General features: G+C 43.9%; 1 non-coding gene across 1 annotated transcript; it reads right to left on the bottom strand.

The window, feature by feature from the left end:
- Window positions 1-8,441: 8,441 nt before the first annotated feature.
- Window positions 8,442-8,513, bottom strand: Trnaa-ggc (transfer RNA alanine (anticodon GGC)). Its single transcript has one exon. It is a non-coding gene; the product is annotated as a tRNA-Ala (tRNA).
- Between the last annotated feature and the right edge of the window lie 367 nt (window positions 8,514-8,880).

Raw genomic sequence — 8,880 nt, 5'->3', positions numbered from 1 at the left:
TCGGAGATCCGACTGGGGGACTATTTTACCTCCGGAATATTTTACCGAAGAGGACGCCATCGTCATTGAACCATACAGCAAAGCTGGATGCCCTCGGAAAAATTACGACTGTAATTTCCCCTTGCTTTCAGCCATTCGCAGTACCAGTACAGCAAGGGCGTTTTGGTTGATCTTATGTCAGATCAGTCAATAATCCGGACTGTTGCCCCTCTATTGCCCCTATATTCATCATAAAGTATCCGTAGGTTGCAAGAGAATCGTAATGCACCTGCTACGGCCCATAGGAAACTACGGAAATACAAATGTGGTATCGTTTTTTAGTCAGTGTCGAATTTTGTGACACTACAAAAGCTCCATACTGTAAAAGTTACAAAAATGTTACAAATCACTATATAGAAATATTAATATGATAATAATATAAAATTGAGTTACCTTTCTCCCACATTGTATACTGCAAACTATGGATGAAGGACAACTGAGAGGTTCCATATTTCTATATTTCCGAAAAGAATTTGACATGGCGTCCCATGGAGACTGTTAATGACGGTACGGGCGTATGGAATATGTTCTCAGATACGTGAGTGGCTCGAAGATTTCTTAAGTTATAGAACCCAGTATGTTGTCCTCGAGGGCGAGTGTTCATAAGGGACAAGGATGTAATCAGCAGGACCGAGGGGAGTTTGATAGGATCACATTATTTTTTATGTACACGAATGATGAGTGGGGACAGGGTGTTTGCTCACAATGCTGTGCTGTTCGGGAACGTGTCGCCGTTGAGTGAATGTAAGATACCAGATGACTTAGAATTTCTAGTTGGTGTGATGAATGTAGAAAATGTACGTTAATACAGGTGAATATGAAAATCGAATTCGTAATGTTCGAGTAGGTGGGTAAGTAGTCTGCTACTTGATACCGCCACGTCGTTTAAATATCTGAGCGAACGTTGCAGTGCGATATGAAATGGAATGAGCATGAAAGGATTATAGTATGGAAGGCGAATGGTCGAGTTCGATTCATGGGGAAAATTTTAGAAAAGTGTGATTCACTGTAAAGGATACCGCATATAGGAGACTAGTGCGACCTACTATTCAGTGCCGCTAGCGACTTTGACAGCCGCACGTGGTCGAATTAGAGGAAGGCATGGAAGGAATTCAGAGGCAGGCTGCTAGACTTCTTACGGGTAGAGTCGACTAACATGCAAGTATTACAGAGATTCTACAGGGACACAAATTGGAAGACGACGCTCTTTTCGAGGAACACTATTGAGAAAATTTGGAGTTTCGGCATTTGAAGCTGACTGCAAGACGATTCTATTGCCGCCGACATGTGGAGGCTGGCCGTGTGGCGTCGCCCGCTCTGCCTGTGAGTGGACATGTGGCTGCTCCTTCAGCAAGGTCAGAGCAGGCACACAGGGGGAGGGGCTTATTAGATATTGGGAGCTCCAACGTTAGGCGGGTGATGGAGCCCCTTAGGGAAATAGCGGGAAGGTCTGGGAAGAAGGCCAGTGTTCACTCTGTCTGCTTGCCGGGGGGTCTCATCCGAGATGTGGAGGAGGCCCTACCGGCGGCGATAGAGAGCACTGGGTGCACCCGACTGCAAATTGTTGCTCATGTCGGCACCAATGACTCCTGCCGTCTGGGTTCAGAGGTCATCCTCAGTCCGTACAGGCGGTTGGCGGAATTGGTGAAGGCGGAAAGCCTCGCTCGCGGATTGGAATCAGAGCTAACTATTTGTAGTATCGTTCCCAGAACCGATCGCGGTCCTCTGGTTTGGAGCCGAGTGGAAGGCTTAAACCAGAGGCTCAGACGATTTTGCGGAGATCTGGGGTGCAAATTTCTCGACCTCCGCTATCGGGTGGAGAAATGTAGGGTCCCCCTGAATAGGTCAGGCGTGCGCTACACGCCGGAAGCGGCTACAAGGGTAGCGGAGTACGTGTGGAGTGCACATGTGGGTTTTTTAGGTTAGAGAATCCCCTCCCTAGGCCCGACAAGACACCTCCTGAGACGCGGCAACGTATGAGTAGGCAAAAAGCAACAGGGAATAACAATATTAATGTGCTAATAGTAAACTGCAGGAGTGTCTATAGAAAGGTCCCAGAACTGCTCTCATTAATAAACGGTCACAACGCCCATATAGTACTAGGGACAGAAAGTTGGCTGAAACCAGACGTAAACAGTAATAAAATCCTAAACTCAGATTGGACTGTATACCGCAGAGACAGGCTGGACTGTGAAGGGGGAGGCGTGTTTATAGCGATAAGAAGCGCAATAGTATCGAAGGAAATTGACGGAGATCCGAAATGTGAAATGATTTGGGTGAAGGTCATGGTTAAAGCAGGCTCAGACATGGTAATTGGATGTCTCTATAGGTCCCCTGCTCAGCAGCTGTTGTGGCTGAGCACCTGAAGGATAATTTGGAAAATATTTCGAGTAGATTTCCCCACCATGTTATAGTTCTGGGTGGAGATTTTAATTTGCCGGATATAGACTGGGAGACTCAAACGTTCATAACGGGTGGCAGGGACAAAGAATCCAGTGAAAATTTTTTAAGTGCTTTACCTGAAAACTACCTTGAGCAGTTAAACAGAGAACCGACTCGTGGCGATAACATATTAGACCTTCTGGTGACAAACAGACCCGAACTATTTGAAAAAGTTAACGCAGAACAGGGAATCAGTGATCATAAAGCGGTTACGGCATCGATGATTTCAGCCGTAAATAGAAATATTAAAAAGGGTAGGAAGATTTTTCTGTTTAGAAAAAGTGACAAAAAGCAGATTTCAGAGTACCTGTTGGCTCAACACAAAAGTTTTGTGTCAAGTACAGATAGTGTTGAGGATCAGTGGACAAAGTTCAAAACCATCGTACATTATGCGCTAGATGAGTATGTTCCAAGCAAGATCGTAAGAGATGGAAAAGAGCCACCGTGGTACAACAACCGAGTTAGAAAACTGCTGCGGAAGCAAAGGGAACTTCACAGCAAACATAAACATAGCCAAAGCCTTGCAGACAAACAAAAATTACGCGAAGCGAAATGTAGTGTGAGGAGGGCTATGCGAGAGGCGTTCAATGAATTCGAAAGTAAAGTTCTATGTACTGACTTGGCAGAAAATCCTAAGAAATTTTGGTCTTATGTCAAAGCGATAGGTGGATCAAAACAAAATGTCCAGACACTCTGTGACCAAAATGGTACTGAAACAGAGGATGACAGACTAAAGGCCGAAATACTAAATGTCTTTTTCCAAAGTTGTTTCACAGAGGAAGACTGCACTGTAGTTCCTTCTCTAGATTGTCGCACAGATGACAAAATGGTAGATATCGAAATAGACGACAGAGGGATAGAGAAACAATTAAAATCGCTCAAAAGAGGTAAGGCCTCTGGACCTGATGGGATACCAGTTCGATTTTACACAGAGAACGCGAAGGAACTTGCCCCCCTTCTTGCAGCGGTGTGCCGTAGGTCTCTAGAAGAGCGTAGCGTTCCAAAGGATTGGAAAGGGGCACAGGTCATCTCCCTTTTCAAGAAGGTACGATGTGCAGAACTATAGACCTATATCTCTAACGTCGATCAGTTGTAGAATTTTGGAACACGTATTGTGTTCGAGTATAATGACTTTTCTGGAGACTAGAAATCTACTCTGTAGGAATCAGCATGGGTTTCGAAAAAGACGGTCATGTGAAACCCAGCTCGCGCTATTCGTCCACGAGACTCAGAGGGCCATAGACACGGGTTCACAGGTAGATGCCGTGTTTCTTGACTTCCGCAAGGCGTTCGATACAGTTCCCCACAGTCGTTTAATGAACAAAGTAAGAGCATATGGACTATCAGACCAATTGTGTTATTGGATTGAGGAGTTCCTAGATAACAGGACGCAGCATGTCATTCTCAATGGAGAGAAGTCTTCCGAGGTAAGAGTGATTTCAGGTGTGCCGCAGGGGAGTGTCATAGGACCGTTGCTATTCACAATATACATAAATGACCTGGTGGATGACATCGGAAGTTCACTGAGGCTTTTTTCAGATGATGCTGTGGCGTATCGAGAGGTTGTAACAATGGAAAGTTGTACTGAAATGCAGGAGGATCTGCAGCGAATTGACGCATGGTGCAGGGAATGGCAATTGAATCTCAATGTAGACAAGTGTAATGTGCTGCGAATCACAGAAAGATAGATCCTTTATCATTTAGCTACAAAATAGCAGGTCAGCAACTGGAAGCAGTTAATACCATAAATTATCTGGGAGTACGCATTAGGAGTGATTTAAAATGGAATGATCATATAATGTTGATCGTCGGTAAAGCAGATGCCAGACTGAGATTCATTGGAAGAATCCCAAGAAAATGCATTCCGAAAACAAAGGAAGTAGGTTACAGTACGCTTGTTCGCCCACTGCTTGAATACTGCTCAGCAGTGTGGGATCCGTACCAGATGGGGTTGATGGAGGATATAGAGAGGATCCAACGGAGAGCAGCGCGCTTCGTTACAGGATCATTTAGTAATCGCGAAAGCGTTGCGGAGATGATAGATAAACTCCAGTGGAAGACTCTGCAGGAGAGACGCTCAGTAGCTCGGTACGGGCTTTTGTCAAAGTTTCGAGAACATACTTTCACCGAAGAGTCAAGCAGTATATTGCTCCCTCCTACGTATATCTCGCGAAGAGACCATGAGGATAAAATCAGAGAGATTAGAGCCCACACAGAGGCAGACCGACAATCCTTCTTTCCACGAACAATACGAGACTGGAATAGAAGGGAGAACCGATAGAGGTACTCAAGGTACCCTCCGCCACACACCATCAGGTGGCTTGCGGAGTATGGATGTAGATGTAGATGTAGACATACATTTCGCCTGAGGGCCACGAAGATAATGTAATAGAAACAATAAGGATCATACGGCTGCACGTAGAAGTAATTTTTTCCTCGCGCTATTTGAGAGTCGAACAAGTTGGGAAGTAACTACTGGTGGTATAGGGTGCCCTTCGCCATTGGACGTGGTTTGCGGGGTATATGCTGTAGATGCAGATGTAGATACTGCTCCTAGCCATTCGGTATATATATATATATATATATATAGCAGGAATAGCACAATGGGGTGTAGGGCTTTACACCAGGAAAGAAATGGAACCCAGCGTAGTTGCAATAAGGTATGTAAACGAACGAATGATGTGGGTAGATTTGACAGTGTCTAGCAAGAAAATTAGGATTGTGTCAGTATATTCGCATTGTGAAGGAACAGATCAAGATAAGATGGATAGTTTTTATGAGGCACTCAGTGATGTAGTTGTTAGAGTAAAGGACAAGGACAGTGTTCTGCTCATGGGTGATTTTAACGCCAGGATTGGAAATCGAACAGAAGGGTATGAAAAGGTTATGGGTAAATTTGGAGAGGATATGGAGGCCAACAGGAACGGGAAACAACTCTTGGATTTCTGTGCCAGTATGGGCTTAGTAATCACAAACTCCTTTTTTTAAACATAAGAACATTCACCGGTATACTTGGGAAGGCAGGGGAACCAGATCTGTCATTGACTATATAATAACAGATCAGGAATTCAGGAAGGCTGTGAGGGACACACGTGTATTCAGGGGATTCTTTGATGACACTGATCATTATTTAATCTGCAGTGAAATTGGGATTGTGAGGCCGAAAGAGCAGGAGGTCAGGTCCATATGTAGGAGGATAAGAGTGGAGAAACTTCAGGATAAGGAAATCAGGCACAAGTACATAACAGCGATCTCAGAAAGGTACCAGTTAGTTGAATGTAGTCAATTACGGTCATTGGAAAAGGAATGGACAAGGTACAGGGACACAGTACTAGAAGTGGCTAAAGAATGACTTGGAACAGTAGTGTGTAAATGTAGGATGAAGCAAACAGCTTGGTGGAATGATACAGTCAAGGCAGCCTGTAAAAGGAAAAAGAAGGCGTATCAAAAATGGCTACATACCAGAAACCAGGTAGACAGAGAAAGTTATGTTGAAGAAAGAAACAAAGCCAAACAGATAATTGCAGCATCCAAGAAGAAATTGTGGGAAGACTTTGGAAACAGGTTGGAGACTATGGGTGAAGCCGCTGGGAAACCATTCTAGAGTGTAATTAGCAGTCTTGGAAAGGGAGGTAAGAAGGAAATGACAAGTATTTTGGACAGGTCAGGAAAACTGCTGGTGAATCCTGTGGATGCCTTGGGCAGATGGAGGGAATATTTTGAAGAGTTGCTCAATGTAGGTGAAAATGAGATCAGTAATGTTTCAGATTTCGAGGTAGAATGGGATAGGAATGATGATGGAAATAGGATCACATTTGAGGAAGTGGAGAAAATGGTCAATAGATTCCAGTGCAATTAAGCGGCTGGGGTGGATGAAATTAAGTCGGAACTCATCAAATACAGTGGAATGTCAGGTCTTAAATGGCTACACAGGATAATTGAAATGGCCTGGGAGTTGGGACAGGTTCCATCAGACTGGACAAAAGCAGTAATCACACCAATCTTTAAACATGGAAACAGAAAAGATTGTAACAACTACAGAGGTATCTCTTTAATCAGCGTTGTGGGTAAAATCTTCGCAGGTATTGTTGAAAGGAAAGTGCGAGTATTAGTTGAGGACCAATTGGATGAAAATCAGTGTGGGTTTAGGCCTCTTAGAGGTTGTCAGGACCAGATCTTTAGCTTACGGCAAATAATGGAGAAGTGTTATGAGTGGAACAGGGAATTGTATCTATGCTTTATAGATCTAGAAAAGGCATATGACCGGGTTCCTAGGAGGAAGTTATTGTCTGTTCTACAAGATTATGGAATAGGAGGCAAACGTTTGCAAGCAATTAAAGGTCTTTACATGGATAGTCAGGCAGCAGTTAGAGTTGACGGTAAATTGAGTTCATGGTTCAGAGTAGTTTCAGGGGTAAGACAAGGCTGCAACCTGTCTCCACTGTTGTTCATATTATTTATGGATCATATGTTGAAAACAATAGACTGGCTGCGTGACATTAAGATATGTGAACACAAAATAAGCAGTCTTGCATATGCGGATGACTTAGCTGTGATGGCAGATTCGATTGAAAGTTTACAAAGTAATATTTCAGAGCTAGATCAGAAATGTAAGGACTATGGTATGAAGATTAGCATCTCCAAAACGAAAGTAATGTCAGTGGGAAAGAAATATAAACGGACTGAGTGCCAAATAGGAGGAACAAAGTTGGAACAGGTGGACGGTTTCAAGTACTTAGGGTGCATATTCTCACAGGATGGCAACATAGTGAAAGAACTGGAAGCGAGGTGTAGCAAAGCTAATGCAGTGAGCGCTCAGCTACGATCTACTCTCTTCTGCAAGAAGGAAGTCAGTACCAGGACTAAGTTATCTGTGCACCGTTCAATCTTTCGACCAACTTTGTTGTATGGGAGCGAAAGCTGGGTGGATTCAGGTTACCTTATCAACAAGGTTGAGGTTAGGGATATGAAAGTAGCTAGGATGATTGCAGGTACTAGTAGATGGGAACAATGGCAGGAGGGTGTCCACAATGAGGAATTCAAAGAAAATCTGGGAATGAACTCTATAGATGTAGCAGTCAGGGCGAACAGGCTTAGATGGTGGGGTTATGTTACACGCATGGGAGAAGCAAGGTTACCCAAGAGACTCATGGATTCAGCAGTAGAGGGTAGGAGGAGTCGGGGCAGACCGAGGAGAAGGTACCTGGATTCGGTTAAGAATGATTTTGAAGTAACAGGTTTAACATCAGAAGAGGCACCAATGTTAGCATTGAGTAGGGGATCATGGAGGAACTGTATAAGGGGGGCTATGCTCCAGACTGAACGCTGAAAAGCATAATCAGTCTTAAATGATGATGATGATATATATATATATGATGATGATGATGATATATATATATGCTGAAACAATGAATGAAGATTAACTTTTAATGCTCGCACTATGTAACAGCGTTACCACTGTATTTAGTAGCAATGACAATGACATATAAATGTATCAGCTCATTTTAGGTTGACATAGCCTAATAGCCATAACATCTTCACTTGATAATGGCCTACGGCCGAAATTGCAATCGTGAAACAAAGAAAGTGTTACAGTCACTGACGTAAATATGAATGAAAACATGTATTACGGCCAGGAATCGAACTCAGGTCTCCTGCTTAGTAGGCAGATCCGCAAACCACTACGCCGCTTTGGCACAGTGACTTTGCACAACTGCACAGATTACCCTAGCACGCCTCCTTCTTCAATACAAATTCTCATTCACGCCTCAGCGCACTTGACATTCCACCTAACCTCGAACAACATTGTACAGGCTCTCCAACTCTATTGGAATAGCTGCTCAGCATGGAACGAAAAGCGGGATCCTGCCTGAAGCCAAATGAAACTATATGGTTCCAGAGACATTTTCAGGTATCAAATATCTGCGATGTTATGCAGACTGAGGTGACGAACGGAAGTTTATCAAGGCCTGGATTCGAACCAAGGTCTCCTGCTTGCCAAGCAGATGCGCTAACCACTACGGCACCCTGGCACAACGGCGCTGTACAACCACACAGACTACTCTAGCACGCCTCCCTCCTCAATGCAAGTTCCCTTTCACTCCTCAGTCCACTTCAGTCTGCATATACAGGGTGTTTCAAAAATGACCGGTATATTTGAAACGGCAATAAAAACTAAATGAGCAGCGATAGAAATACACCGTTTGTTGCAATATGCTTGGGACAACAGTACATTTTCAGGCGGACAAACTTTCGAAATTACAGTAGTTACAATTTTCAACAACAGATGGCGCTGCGGTCCACATATCCACCATGCGTAGCAATAATATGGCGTAGTCTCTGAATGAAATTACCCGAAACCTTTGACAACGTGTCTGGCGGAATGGCTTCACATGCAGA

This window comes from Schistocerca cancellata, chromosome 3 (genome assembly GCF_023864275.1).
Source record: "Schistocerca cancellata isolate TAMUIC-IGC-003103 chromosome 3, iqSchCanc2.1, whole genome shotgun sequence".
Lineage (NCBI taxonomy): Eukaryota > Metazoa > Arthropoda > Insecta > Orthoptera > Acrididae > Schistocerca > Schistocerca cancellata.
This window is presented reverse-complemented; position numbering and strand designations above follow the sequence as displayed.